Source organism: Brachyhypopomus gauderio, chromosome 9 (genome assembly GCF_052324685.1).
Source record: "Brachyhypopomus gauderio isolate BG-103 chromosome 9, BGAUD_0.2, whole genome shotgun sequence".
In the NCBI taxonomy this organism is placed as follows: domain Eukaryota; kingdom Metazoa; phylum Chordata; class Actinopteri; order Gymnotiformes; family Hypopomidae; genus Brachyhypopomus; species Brachyhypopomus gauderio.
This window is the reverse complement of record NC_135219.1, coordinates 17768845-17785008: the sequence shown is the minus strand read 5'-3', so window position 1 is coordinate 17785008 and position 16164 is coordinate 17768845. Positions and strand designations below refer to the sequence as shown.

The window sequence follows — 16164 nt, the reverse complement described above, 5'->3', positions numbered from 1 at the left end:
CCTGTACTTTATTATTTGTTTACAATATATGTTAGGGTGCCCGCCAAAAACGAACTTCTGAATTTCACATGTGGTACCCTCTCAGTTTGTTATATGGCATGATAGTAAATCACTGTAATTTTTTCAAAATTTTTATTGAATATTTAAAGGTGGCTCAATGTGTATAAAGTTAACACATTGGTTAATATACGATAGCCGCTAGTGCTGGGCAGTTAATGTTTACTTTATGTCTCATCAACCAATGTCAAATTATTAATGCACTATCATATATAATCACAACTCAAATTGTATTATTTTAAAGTGAATTCACAACTGCTTTAACTAAGTTTATGCTACAGCCAGTCCAAAGAATTATAAAATTCACGCAGTCTGCGATGCTGTGCTGCTACTGCTAGTGCTGAATGTCATCTGCAACACTGCCAGGCTCTGCAAACAATGATTTCCTGGCGACGGGATATCTGGCTCTGTGGCTCAAGACTGCCTGCAGAAGATACTGTTTCTGATCTTCATTTGTTGTAATTGGAAGTGTTGAAGTCCTGCATCAGTTTTACTGCTCGCTCTGCTCAATCATTTACCACGGCCAAACTGTCAACATATTTCTTTGCTTGTAGAAAGTCGTCACATTTCTGCCAAGTGTCAGGATCTGCTTGTGTAAGGAAGTCTGCATTCAACCCAAGAGTGTGAAAGAATGATATTGTTCTGTTTGTGCCAAAGTCTTGGAGTTCCTTTTCAGGAATGACACCAGGTTCAATCTCGATCCGTTTTGGTGGCTTAGTTTCATCAGAGCCGGCTTTCTGAAGGGCAGTAATCATATTTCTTTTGATGTTGCTGTTCACACCATCAAAGAATGCAAGAGCGATTAATTCTTCACTCAGGTACCATAAGTGTCTTCGCCATATAGTATCAACTTTATTCATGTTGAGCCACCAGTAAATATTAACCTACAGCTCTGAAACTTTGCAGTGTTTATAAACAAAGCTGGCACTACAATTTGGGAGGGTACCACAGTCAAAATTGCCAACTTTAATTTTTTACATTGGTTTGGCGGGCACCCTAATATATGTCTACCATCACAGTTTAGATGGTTTTTTTATTGCAGTCTGTTTCACCTAAAAGTTTTGTGAATAAGCTTTGTTTAGTGAGTAAACATGGGGTATAGTGGCTGAATGGCATAAAAAAAAAATCCTCATCATGTATCCAAACATGAATCGCTACCTTGGATTTCAGAGTGAGGACAGTGTTCCTGATGGTTGCCAGGTCTTTGGCAGGGATGCACTTTTCCACCATCTTATCAAAGTCATGGTGGGAGGACAGGAACAGCAGCATACGCCGGCCCAAGCGCCTGAGACAAAGAACAGACCCCAAAACAGGAGAGAACCGTGAGTGAGAGACCCGTAACTCACAGCACACCGACCATTTATCTTACCAGGTCACAATTTTACAAGGCCGTCTGTGTGTAGAAAACATGATAGTGCTTCTATTACTCTACAATTTAGCAGCATTTGCTGACTTCAGAGTATCAGACTAGGAGACTAAAAGAATCAGCAAAAGATTAGTATCTGGGAAACTGAATAAGCTTTGTAGAATTCTCGTTCTGATCCCAGTACTAACCTGGTTTCTTGGGAAGCGTCCTGTGCCAACTTGGAGACTGCAGGGATAATTCTCGCTACACACACACACACACTGCTGATCTCAGCATGTGATTTAGTTCTTTGATCTGACTCAATTTCCCAATACACATTTTGATCGTTTTGGGCCTTTAGTGCCTCAATTGAATCTTTTTGTGCACACATTAATTTATTTATGCACACCCCCCCCCCCCCCCCCCCCCCCCCCCCCATTAAGGCCAAAATGCCTATTTGTGTGTGAACCCGCCAATCGCTGGCTATATTTCAAATATATTTCAAATATTATGTTTGTCAATTTCACATTATTTCAACCTTTCACTAATCAAATCTCAAACATATGGTTCTGTAGATGAGGAGACTTCATCACCAGTAAAGAGGGGTCGCGTGGAGACACACGGGCGGCTGACAGAGACTGCAAAAGACGGCACAGTGTGGCATGAAGAACAGATCGGAAGACATGACGGAGTGCATCCAAGCCCAAGTAAATGCAATACCACGAATGGAGAGCCAACTGCTTTTGCCCTACGGAAAGTATCGAGTCGCTTACAGAGTTTCCTCTGTTTCGTTTCTATTGAAATGCTTCGGATCATACAGGGGTGGACTGTCCAGCATGCACGCCAGACACAGCAAGAAAACTGGTTCATGTCCCTCGCTGAGCTAAAGGCGTTCATTGCAATCCTCATCCTGCGAGGTGTTGTGCGCCTTCCAGCGGTGCATGACTCATGGTCTACAACACTGGGAGTGCCCTTAATCACCAAGATTATGTCGCGAAACCGCTTCCAGAACATCATGCAGCACCTTCACTTTGACGACAAGTACACACGCAGTGAACGAGCTGCAACTGACCGGTTTGCTGCAATCTCTAATGTTTGGGGGTCTTTCGCTGCCAATTACATCACTTGTTACAACCCAGGAAGGCATATCACCATAGATGAGCAACTTTTTCCAACTAAGACCCGTTGCTCTTTTCTTCAGTACATTGCAACAAAACCCGACAAGTTTGGGATAAAGTTCTGGGTGGCATGTGACCTGAAATCCAAGTATGTATGCAACATCATCCCATATCTTGGCAAAGACTCCAGTCGTCCCGTGGGGGAAAGACTATCGGAAAATGTGGTGATGAAGCTTATGGAACCATTTATGGACCAAGGAAGAACTGTTACCACAGACAATTTTTTCACCTCACTGTCACTAGCAAGGCAGTTGCTGGGCCGGAAGACCACCCTCCTTGGCACAGTAAACAAGATTCGTCGTGAGCTTCCAGACTCTGTCAAAAAGAATTTGGGCCGTGAGGAATTTAGTACACAGGTGTTTTCAACCTCTGGTGCCACGCTGACCGTTTACGCGCCCAGACGGAAAAAGACTGTCTGCATCCTCAGTAGCATGCACAGTACGGTGGAGATTGGAGACACCCGAAAAAAAAAGCCAAACACAATCACAGACTACAACAGCCTAAAATGTGGTGTGGATGTCATGGACCAGATGGTGCGAAAGTACAGTGTACGTTCAGGAACACGGCGTTGGCCAGTCGCTGTGTTTTATAACATGATTGACATTTCATGCCTGAATGCACATGTGCTTTTTCAAGCATGCACTGGGGTAAAAGAGAGACGGTCCGAGTTCTTGGTGAAGCTTGCAACAGAACTTGCACAGTCTCATATGGAAGCCAAGGAGGTGTCCAAGGTAGAGTTTCAGCAGCAACAACCCACACCTGACACAGGGAAAAGGGCATTGTGCCAGGTTAAGTGTGGCTGCAAGAGTAACCGTGCCACTAAGCGTTGTGGTTTTTGTAAAAGGTTCACATGTGGCAAATGCAGAAAGGAGATTATGTGGCAGTGCCAGGTGTGTTTAGACAATTTGTAAGTGTGCTGAGTCTATTGGGTTTTCATACCAGTCTGACAACAAGCAATGTAGCTCGCTACTGCACAATGACTGTATGTACATAAACTTCTTAGCAGTTTATATTTCTGTTTAGTTTACATTTCCATTTATGAATACTTATCATAATGTTGCATGCTTATTTTATCCTTGATTACTATTTCGTTGTACAGAGCAACACGTTTCTTTACTGTGCATATACCAATAAAGTTTCTCGTGATGTTTTGCACTGGGCTCCAAAAGTACATTGTGACAAGTGCGTCTCTACTAATGACATGGCAGAGACTGAGGGGATTATTAATATTTCAGGGCGAACCCTTTCGGTATTCCGGCGAGGGCATCCTTAACCGGTGATGCACCGGTATCGGTGACCATCAACTTCTGTTCAAGTGTTCTGGATAGTGCTGCTTCTCGTCAGAAAAGAAATGTTTATCAATCGTACGAACCACCCTAGGCATTTGTTAGTAGAAAATAAGAAATGAATAAGCTGACGTTTAACCAAAAGCTTTAGAATCAACAGATTTTTTTCATGCAACGTAAAACATAATTGTCTGCATGCGTGAAAACGTCATTTAGGCCTACCTAATCTTTTCAAATTCAGTTTGTCATATGCACAGAGGGAACAGGTTTCCTTAGATACAATGAAAAATTTACTTTGCTCCTCGCTAAGAATGCCAAATATGTCATTAACAAATATCTAAGAATATATATACAAGCACATATCTTAATCAAGAAATACACACTAAATAAATAATTCATTTTGAAATGAGCTTTAATTTCCTTATAAACTACAATCAACGATTGAGTACCCATGTGCAGTTAACAGGATTTGACCCTACCTTATTTCTTGACGACACATGCATGGTGGTCTCTGGTTACAGAATTCAGTGGTCACAGATGTCTAACACGGGAAACAAGCATAAGACGAATTCAGAATAAAAGGCCATGACTGTTAATCTAAGACAATTGTTTTCTCTTTCAGGGGACATCGTCCATGCATCCTGGGGATGAGGTACGTGATTGACTAAGTCTTGAATCTGGAGTCTGAAGGTTTCCTCCTGTGATGATTTTGCACTGGGCTCTGAATGTCTGTGGCGAGAAAAGTGCACCTCTACTCTTGACATGGTGGAGTCTGATGGGGGGGGGGGGATGTTAAAGAAACTGATTCAATAGCTTTATCACCGTACTTTGTAAATATACAGGCGGGACTAATTTTGTCTTGAATTTTGTTTCAGGTGGTGTGCTCTTGACTCCCATGGCTGAGGCTCTGTGAAGAAATTCTGTAGTGTCATTATCCTGGTCTACAGTCATGGCCAAAAGTTGAGAATTACACAAATATTATATTTTCACATGATCTGCTGCCCTCTGGTTTTTATATGTGTTTGTCAATTGTTTTTATCACATACAAAAATATAATTGCAATCATAGGAGTAACAAGCTTTTATTGACAGAATGAGTTAAGTTAATACTGTGCCATTACACTTATTAGCTATACACAGTGCTTACTTTGAAAATCAAATGATGCCAGAACGCAAACAGCGGCATGAGACAAGGGGTCAGAGGCCAACAATGTCACCGGATCGCAAAACAAAATCACAATGTCACCGGATCACAAAACGCTTAGGCACACAAATGTTAAAATAACAAGCCAATTTGTATATATAAATTACTTTTAAATTATTTACATGTGTTTTATAAGTGTTTAAGTGCAGAAGTGCATACAGATTTCTTCATAACTTATAATTAGTAGGCTTGAAAGTTACTGGATCGAGGCAGACAGTTCCCAGAACACACCCTTCAAAATGAAAGAGTTCCTGGATCCTGTTCCGGCAGGATCCGGCTCAAATTAAGCCCTGGCTATAGAATACAAAAGTAATTTTGTGAGTCGTAGCTTTTTCATTTTTTAAGACTCCTCATTGAAAAGTCACATTACACATACCAAACAACAAAAAGACTATAGATCCTTGTGCATGTGATAAATTACATTCTGCACAGTTACCTCAGGATATGTCAACAGAAAATAACAATCATAGAACAATATATATCTATAGTCACCATGACAACAGTTATCATGATAAGTGTTAGTATTTCAAAGTGCAAAAAGAGCAGAGCTCCTAGGCATGTTAAACCTGATGTGATTCGCTAAAATCTGTGCTCCTTATTTAAAAGGCCTTCTGAGTTTAAGGATTTAGCTTTCTGCTAATTCAAAATGTTAAAAACGTTTGACTTTCTTCCTCTCTCTTTCATTTAAAGTGCAGGCACAGTAAGAAATACACAAACATCTCCATCTTCAAGTAGAATCCATGTTGGGCTTTATTTTGGTCTGGAGGTCTGGCTTGCAGCTCTCAGTTGATCGGGAGGTTCTTCACAAACTCTCTTAGGCTCTTGCGGATATTGGAAGGTTGGGAAGCAGCGCAGTCCAGCAGCGCCGGACCCATGTGGGCATGAAGGGCTTGGCATAGGTGGACAGTGGCCCCTCTCACGCTTCTACCCCTCCCGTGGACCGTACCACTGTTGCTGGAGGTCCCCAGGAGGTACCAGAGCAGAGGAAGCACCTTCTGCTCAACCAGTTGTGGCTTGCAGGGGTAGAGTTCCCTAACCAGCTCTATAAAAAGAATATTTAAAAGGAACAAAGATAAATAAATCAACCCTGGACAGCACTGGGTTATTACAGAAGCATTTTTTTAACCTAGAAAGATTTAATTCAACTAAAGTGACAGTATTTGGTAACTATGGTAACTCTCTGGAATGATTATTATCAATATTATAAATATTATTAATTAATATAGGAATTATAGTATTTCTGGTAAATATCTTTTATCTTTTTTTTATCTCTGGCATCTCTTAGCATATCAGTGGAATGACTTTCTGAAAGAATTGTTTTTTGATAATGTATTTGAATTTGTAGAATATTTCTGTATACACAACCACAAAAGATTAGACACTGTATATTGAACAAAAGAGCCTAAGGACATCCACTGTAAACTCCATTATTTAACTATCTGCTGTCAGATAATGCAAGATCTCCTGTCAGTCTTACATAAATATTTTTTTCTTTATATTGGACTGTGCCTTAATATGAAAGGAGATTTCCATTTGATCTGCACCACAAACATCTAGCCAAAGAGCAAGAACATTCTTTTACTGATTTGTGTGAACCTTTTCCCCAACCTAGCAACCTTTCATCAAAAGATACAAAGATAAAACAGAACACAATCATTGTTGTTGTGTCACGTAGGGCAACGCCCCCTCTCGTAGCTGTCACTCTGGGTTCCCTCATGTCCGTGTTCCCTGCCTGTTTGTCCCGCCCTGCTCGTTTATTTTGATGATTCCTCGTTTGTTACCACGCCCCTGTGTCATTGTCATCACCTGTCCCTAGTTTGGTTCTGTGTATAAAAGTCCCTGTGTCTCCCATGTCCGTATCGGTCTTTTTGTTTAATCCCGTCACCTGCTGTTGTAAGTTTGAGCTTTGCGTTTTGTTATCCGTCTACTTCTGCCTGTTCCGTGTTTTCCCCCTCGTCGTTAGTTTCTTGTCTGAATATGCCTGTTGTCCTTTCTTGTTCTGGCTGCCCTCCCGGTTTGACCCACGCCTGTCCGTTTAACACTGCTTTTGGAATTTCCTTGAATAAATCTCGCTCTCCTCAGCGTTTGTGTCCGCCTCCCTGTTCTGCCCAGCGCAGACCGTTACATGTTGTTGTTTTTCTAAAGCCCAGTGGCATGTGTCCTTCAAGATGTTTTGTAAAGAGAGAAAAGAACCCACCAAGGTTATTGATGAGAGCTTGAATGGCACCTATTGTTGCCATGTAGATGGCGTTATTCTTGGAATTGAGGTGATTGTCCACTATAGCTGGGACTAAGATGTAGACCACTTGGACCAGGTTGTCTCTGAGCAGTGTGATTATCTTCTGTAAGGCCTCCAAGGCATAGAGGTTAACCTTGCAGTCGTGCTTTGAAAGCATCAAATACCTGTAGCAGAGGAAGAGAGGTATAGAGCAAGCCGCCCATGCATTCATCAGGCACTCACCATATCAGTGCCGTTAAGCCCTGGAGCTGATTTGATTTCAAGCCCTTTCATTTCAACCGACTGATTTTTTCATAAGTCATTCACTTGGATTCTTTGGTTTAATGCAATTTCAAGGATACGCTTGGGTGAAATCTTCACATACATTGTAAAACAAGCTCACACTAACAATGGACACGACTGCCCTCCACTGTAATAGTTAAAACTGATTGTTGTAATATTTTCTACTCTGAAGCATCTGAGCTTTTGACATTTCTTCAGATGTGCCAGCATTTAATGTTCTCCAACGTATGACCCCCCATACAGATCACTTCTGAAAGCTGCTGAAAACATTAAAAATCAATTCAGTTCAAATGTGTTACCAGGAACATGTTGCCCACGACCATATATGGGTTGTCCTCGCAGTGGGCCACCAGCTGATCAATGCCCTTGATGGGCTCGCTGAAGTCTTTTGAACCCAGCAGGGCCTTGAGCTGCTTGACGTACTCTGTCTTGTCTGCAATGCTGTGGATGTGTGCTCTGCTGCTGTCTTTGCTGAACACACACAAGAGAGAAAACACAAGGATTGGGTTATAGTGTCCAAACAGAAAATGAACAAGGCTGCAATCAAATCAAACCAACATCAACACCATCAAAAATTGCAAACATCAAAGCAGTTCCAATCAGGATGCACTTTTTTGTTGTTGTTGTTTTGATTAACTGTTTAAATATTCACCTGCTGGCAAACTGAGGAGGAGGTACGCATGACTCCACAGCTGGGATAGAGTTCACGGGTAAGCGGTAAGGTAAGGTTCTCAAGATACAAGAGGGGAGCGTTCGCCGAAATCAGCCGTTACCTTTCAGAGGTGCCGCGTCGTCTGGGCTCACGTCCCTGACCGTGTGCCTAAGGCTACGCTTCATTCGTTGCGTGTTCTGACGCTCCACCTGTGCGGCTGGAGCTTCTTGCTGCTCCAGACGAGGCTGACGCATCTTATATCTTCGCATTCCTAGACACCTTTGTCCTCTCCTGGGAATACACACGTACGAATCACCACAAAACATGGAGTGATGATATTGAAGTCCACATATTGCTTCATACTTTGATTCTATCCCAAAGGTTTCAAGCCGGTTCATTTTGAACCATGCTCTGTCCTTTAACTACTGGGTCTGGGACTACACTGTGCATGCCTTACTGTAAATACAATGTGTGGTGCCACGCACTGCCCTGTACTTTATTATTTGTTTACAATATATGTCTACCATCACAGTTTAGATGGTTTTTTTATTGCAGTCTGTTTCACCTAAAAGTTTTGTGAATAAGCTTTGTTTAGTGAGTAAACATGGGGCATAGTGGCTGAATGGCATAAAAAAAAAATCCTCATCATGTATCCAAACATGAATCGCTACCTTGGATTTCAGAGTGAGGACAGTGTCCCTGATGGTTGCCAGGTCTTTGGCAGGGATGTACTTTTCCACCATCTTATCAAAGTCATGGTGGGAGGACAGGAACAGCAGCATACGCCGGCCCAAGCGCCTGAGACGAAGAACAGACCCCAAAACAGGAGAGAACCGTGAGTGAGAGACCCGTAACTCACAGCACACCGACCATTTATCTTACCAGGTCACAATTTTACAAGGCCATCTGTGTGTAGAAAACACGATAGTGCTTCTATTACTCTACAATTTAGCAGCATTTGCTGACTTCAGCGTATCAGACTAGGAGACTAAAAGAATCAGCAAAAGATTAGTATCTGGGAAACTGAATAAGCTTTGTAGAATTCTCGTTCTGATCCCAGTACTAACCTGGTTTCTTGGGAAGCGTCCTGTGCCAACTTGGAGACTGCAGGGATAATTCTCGCTATGACGTCTTTCGCCCCAGACAATAAGCGGCCAGCGCCAATTTTCTCTACCAAAGTAGCCAAGTGCAGAGCAGTACACTTTCTTACTGCAGCATTCAGATGACTTTTGAGGAAAACAGAAGGAAAAAAATTAGGGCATTCAAAAAAAGAAGGTAATAACTATTAATCCATCCAATCAATGTATACAGTAGGCCTACAACTTTTAGCTTCTATAAAGAAACTTAATACCCATATGTATGATCTAAGTGCACAATCAAATTATCATATTCTATTCGATGGCTTAGTTTGCACCAGTGAGTGTACATCTGTATTTTTTAAACAGAAAATGTTTGCATGTCCTCTGTAAGCTAGCTAACTAGCCTATTCTTTAAGCGGTGTGAAGGGCAGTTTGGATCAGAAGAGAGGAGGTGGAATGCAATAAAAATAATATTTAACAGGATAAATAACTAAAAATATTGATATAGGCCAGGGCAATATTTTGAAATAACAATGGAAAAGTAAAAACAGCAGCCAAAATCAGTGCTTTGTTAGCTTCTTGTGACTGTTGTTGCTATCTGAAAGCCACAGTTTAAAGCTCACTGCAGGCTAACTGACCAGAGTCCTCCAGCGAGAAGGGCGTTCATGCTCCGAATGGGGGTGCAGTTCTGCACCATGCTGTCCAGAGCTGTGTCCACGTCCTGCCTGATGAAGGCATTGGACTCCGCTGCTTTGTGAAGGAGGACCTTAGCTGTAGCCTCCACTTCCTGGTCCATCCCTTTCTGCAGGCTGGAGTACAACTCCCTCAAGGACACCACCGCCATGCGAGACACGGCAGAGCGCAGGTTCTGCACCTGCAGGAAAGACAACGTTCCAGCTCGTTTCAGTCACATCCAACACTGCCACCGCCATCGTAATAAGTATAATCCTCCACTGCAATGTGTTATGTAGGCGGAAATACCTTAATCACTAATTACAGTTAGATATGCCATCTGAATTTCAATTAGATGAGAAATGTTTTTATAAAAAATGAATTTCAAAGTACTTTGCTAACGCTGACTTGACTTTGTCAGCAACATCACCTGTAATATGTACATGCTGATGGTGTCCTCCAATTTTAGAATTCAGACCGATACACAGTCAGCAAATCTAGTGGCTTACCTCTTGAATAAGAACAATGCAGACATCATGACGCCTGCTGCCAAGCACATCAGAGTGATGCTGAGCCAATCTACGGATGAACATCAACCCTTCAATTTTCTTCTCCCTGTATGAAGATATTGAACATAGACACACACTGTAACCATCGGCTACTGAAAGAAAAAAATGCTACAAGAAAATGGACAAAGAGGAAAAAACTTCACTAAATACATGCATACTTACCATATATGCAGAACACCATAAATGACTTGCTGTTTAACCTGCCCTAGCCAAATGCTTCAGAATTTTGCAGGTGTGACTTACCAGTCATCAGAGCTAAGCAGACTGAAGCTCTGAGCGAGAGCGAGGTCTGGATCGGAGAAGGTCCGTAAAGTCTGCTGCTCGTGGGGATCCTTCCTGGGAGGTCCTGGTTTGAGTTCATCTAGAGAAGAATACCAGAACCCAAACAAACTGACTAGGACTTTTAGGGCTACCAGCTCAACTTTGGTCAAATCAGCTTGAAGGCTGACAGAAAAACATTATTCAATGTGGTGAACTAGATTTAAAACATTGTTGTGTAATGCAGTGTTAACAGCAAAGCAATTTACATGCAAGTGCAGTGATCACACATGAAGTGCTGAAGAGCAGGCAACACTCATCAGAACTGTTTGAAAGGGACGGACGTGCTCTGATCAGTCTGGTACCTCGTCTGCGTCGTGGCAGCATGTTTTTAGTAGGGACAGCCGTGGGGGGGCTGGGATGAAGCGGAGGACTCAAACTTTTGACGGGACTTCTGGGGGTGCGTGCGTTTCTGGAGCTTGAGGGCAAATCATCCAGGATGACACCGGTCTTAGTCTGTGCTGGAAGACTACTGTTCAGCTGCAGGTCTGATGGGAAAGAGGTTCACGGGTAAGCGGTAATGTAAGGTTCTCAAGAAACAGGAGGGGAGCATTCGCCGAAGTCAGCCGTTACCTTTCAGAGGTGCCGCGTCGTCTGGGCTCACGTCCCTCACCGTGTGTCTAAGGCTGCGCTTCATTCGCTGCGTGTTCTGATGCTCCACCTGTGCGGCTGGAGCTTCTTGCTGCTCCAGACGAGGGAGACACATCTTATATCTTGGAATCCTAGACAACTTTGTCCTCTCCTGGGAATACACACGTACAAATCACCACAAAACATGGAGTGATGATATTGAAGTCCACATATTGCTTCATACTTTGATTCTATCCCAAAGGTTTCAAGCCGGTTTATTTTGAACTATGCTCTGTCCTTTAACTACTGGGTCTGGGACTACACTGTGCATGCCTTACTGTAAATACAATGTGTGGTGCCACGCACTGCCCTGTACTTTATTATTTGTTTACAATATATGTCTACCATCACAGTTTAGATGGTTTTTTTTTATTGCAGTCTGTTTCACCTAAAAGTTTTGTGAATAAGCTTTGTTTAGTGAGTAAACATGGGGCATAGTGGCTGAATGGGATAAAAAATCCTCATCATGTATCCAAACATGAATCGCTACCTTGGATTTCAGAGTGTGGACAGTGTCCCTGATGGTTGCCAGGTCTTTGGCAGGGATGTACTTTTCCACCATCTTATCAAAGTCATGGTGGGAGGACAGGAACAGCAGCATACGCCGGCCCAAGCGCCTGAGACGAAGAACAGACCCCAAAACAGGAGAGAACCGTGAGTGAGAGACCCGTAACTCACAGCACACCGACCATTTATTACTATCTGGGAAACTGAATAAGCCTTGTAGAATCCTCGTTCTGATCCCAGTACTAACCTGGTTTCTTGGGAAGAGTCCTGTGCCAACTTGGAGACTGCAGGAATAATTCGCTCTGCACCAATCTTCTCTACCAAAGTAGCCAAGTGCCGAGCAGCACACTTTCTTACTGCAGCATTCAGATGACTTTTGAGGAAAACAGAAGGAAAGAAATTAGGGCATTCAAAAAAAAGAAGGTAATAACTATTAATCCATCCAATCAATGTATACAGTACAACTTTTAGCTTCTAAAAAGAAACTTAATACCCTTATGTATGATCTAAGTGCACAACCAAATGATCATATTCTATTTGATGGCTTAGTTTGCACCAGTTATTGTACATCTGTAATTTTTAAACAGAAAATGTTTGCATGTCCTCTGTGAGCTAGCTAACTAGCCTATTCTTTAAGTGGTGTGAAGGGCAGTTTGGATCAGCAGAGCAGAGATGGAACACAATAAAAAGAATAAACAAGAGGATAAATAACTACAAATATTGACAGGGTGTCTACAGGTTTGACCAAGTGAAAATTTAGACATTTTAAGACTTTTTAATACTGTTTTCCAAATAAAATTAAAACCAACTCGCAAGAACATACACGTTAAAATAAAGCACAAAAACTAACTGATTATTAGTTTTTGTGCTTTATTTTAACGTGTATGATCTTGCGAGTTGGCTTTAATTTTATTTGGAATTTTATTTAATTTTATTTGGAATCTACCGATATCCGCCCCCGAATTTCAACACATGGCTGACGGAATTATTCCTCCCTAAATTTAGCTCCGCAATTTTAAGATATTTTGGTTGAAAATTTAAGACAAAATAAGACTTTTCAAGGCCTTATTTGACAAAAATTAAACTTAATACCATTTAAGACTTTTTAAGGACCCGCGGCCACCCTGATTGATATAGGCCAGGGCAATATTTTGAAAGAACAATGGAGAAGTAAAAATTATCTGAAAGCCTCAGTTTAAAGCTCACTGCAGGCTAACTGACCAGAGTCCTCCAGCGAGAAGGGCGTTCATGCTCCGAATGGGGGTGCAGTTCTGCACCATGCTGTCCAGAGCTGTGTCCACGTCCTGCCTGATGAAGGCATTGGACTCCGCTGCTTTGTGGAGGAGGACCTTAGCTGTAGCCTCCACTTCCTGGTCCATCCCTTTCTGCAGGCTGGAGTACAACTCCCTCAAGGACACCACCGCCATGCGGGACACGGCAGAGCGCAGGTGCAGCACCTGCAGGAAAGACGACGTTCCAGCTCGTTTCAGCCACATCCAACACTGCCACCGCCATCGTAATAAGTATAATCCACCACTGCAATGTGTTATGTAGGCGGAAATACCTTAATCACTAATTACAGTTAGCTATGCCATCTGAATTTCAATTAGATGAGAAATGTTTTTATAAAAAAGGAATTTCAAAGTGCTATGCTAACTCTGACTTGACTTTGTCAGCAACATCACCTGTAATATGTACATGCTCATGGTGTCTGCCAATTTTAGAATTCAGACCGATACACAGTCAGCAAATCTAGTGGCTTACCTCTTGAATAAGAACAATGCAGACATCATGACGCCTGCTGCCAAGCACATCAGAGTGATGCTGAGCCAATCTACGGATTAACATCAACCCTTCAATTTTCTTCTCCCTGTATAAAGATATTGGACATAGACACACACTGTAACCATCGGCTACTGCAAGAAAAAATGCTACAAGAAAAGGGACAAAGAGGAAAAAACTTCACTAAATACATGCATACTTACCATATATGCAGAACACCATAAATGACTTGCTGTTTAACCTGCCCTAGCCAAATGCTTCAGAATTTTGCAGGTGTGACTTACCAGTCATCAGAACTAAGCAGACTGAAGCTCTGAGCGAGAGCGAGGTCTGGTTTGGAGAAGGGCCGTAAAGTCTGCTGCGAGTAGGGATCCTTCCGGGGAGTTCCTGGTTTGAGTTCATCTAGAGAGGAATACCAATCAATCAATCAATCAATCAAAATGTATTTATATAGCGCTTTTTACAACAGTTGTTGCCCCATGCAGCTTTACAAGTGTCCCAATAAGTGTTAACTGCTATAAATGCATGACAGGCACTCAACTACCAGACACCATAAAACAAAAGACACTCACACTCACACTTTACCAGAAGTACCCAAACAAACTGACTAGGACTTTTAGGGCTATCAGCTCAACTTTGGTTCAAATCAGCCTGAAGACAGCAAAACATTATTCAACATGGAGAACTAGATTTAAAACATTGTGTTGTGTAATGCAGTGTTAACAGCAAACCAATTCCAACCTCTGCCAATTACTCCTTCAGACATGTCGTCAGCAGGGGACGCCCTGGTGCTTTGCACTTGAGATCCTGAAAAGCACAATACATATTAACACATACTCTATCAAAAATCTCAAATATAACTTCTGGTTTCATAGTGGTTTCTTCATGGTGCAGAAAAACAATGTTAATGGGTGCAGGTATAGCAATGTACAAGAGGATCAGCAGGGGCTTTTTGTTTGTAGTATAGGGCTTTCAAAGCAGTTTTTACTTTTTTAATACTTTTTTCTTTTACTTTTTTTGTTGTTGTTGCTGCAACAAATGGTTTGGATGCCATTTCCAGGAGAGCAAAAGAGTGAGCTCACCTTTGGCAGGCCTGAAGGCACGGAGTGGCTCTCGGCCAGCAGGTTTGGTGAGTGGAGGCAACATTGCTTCTCTGCCACTCGCATTCACCTTAGCCCGCTTCTTAGCCACTCTTTTACGCAAGAGGCGCAGGGAGTTCATCATCTGAAAAATAAAGAGTCTGTCAGCCCAAGTGCAACTGCCCATACCCACTATATCCGTCAAGTACAAGTACATACAACAATACTATCCAGCCCCTAACCGAGAATCGTTACATCGCCGCGAAATGCACTGGCTAAAGTGCGCACATTTAGCTCGCAAAATTATCAAACGTGGAAAAGATTTAGCTCTGTGACTCATGTACAAACACTGTTTGCTGGGGGTTGTTCATAACCAAGCTAGGAGCGGGGTTATTATAATAATATTAATTTATATATTATATGAATTTGTGTTTTTAGGCCCAATGGTCAAACTATTATATTAAGATGTATAATTTACAGTTATTTATTATTGTATTTTGCACATTTTCAGTCAAAAAAAATTTCTTTTAATGACAAAGGATATATAAGACATTTTGAAAAAAACATGGCATGGATTTATTGCGTTTTGTGAAAAAATGAATTGTTTTTTAAAAATAAATCTTTAAATATTAAAATCTTGATTTAATTCGTTTGAGTTTTTTTAACCTTAGTATGGTATTTGATAGTTTGAAACAAAAAACTGTGGTTTTCAGCCTACCACTTAAAGAAAACACATTTTTACTCAAATTGATCAAAATGGATATAGCATTTTGGAACCAAACTCTTCATATCTTAACTAGGTTCATTTATTTATTCACAGCCACCATATACCCAAAGGGAGATGGATACTCTCAACCAGACAATGCTCCCTCTCATAGTGCTAGGACTATGTTGATATCCTTAACAACTGAGATAAACGCAAATGTAGCATCAGCAGAAGGAAACATCATCTCATCATATTTGGACACCTAAGCAAAGCATATCGCATGCATGGTCAGATTTAATACTGGGATGCTACAGGGCCTTTATTATGTAGACGTTAGGTTTGTCAGCTTATATTAGGACCAATGCTGTGTTTATGCATTAAAATCCAGAAAGTACAACACTTGAGTAACATTTGCAGGCAGCAACCAAAGAAATCTATCAGTTATGTTGTATCAGTTGGTGTAATCAGTTGGTGTATTTGTATGTATTTTAAATGTTTTATGCTATGTAAAATTCTACATGTTTTTTTTATGAGTTGGGCATATATTGTACTTTTTAGCCTCTATACAGCACTTTGGTTG

At 41.6% G+C, this 16164-nt stretch overlaps 1 non-coding gene across 1 annotated transcript; it reads left to right on the top strand.

The window, feature by feature from the left end:
- Positions 1 to 4558: 4558 nt before the first annotated feature.
- LOC143523678 (small nucleolar RNA SNORD88) lies at positions 4559 to 4649 on the top strand. The gene has a single exon (XR_013133424.1). It is a non-coding gene; the product is annotated as a small nucleolar RNA SNORD88 (small nucleolar RNA).
- Positions 4650 to 16164: the final 11515 nt, after the last annotated feature.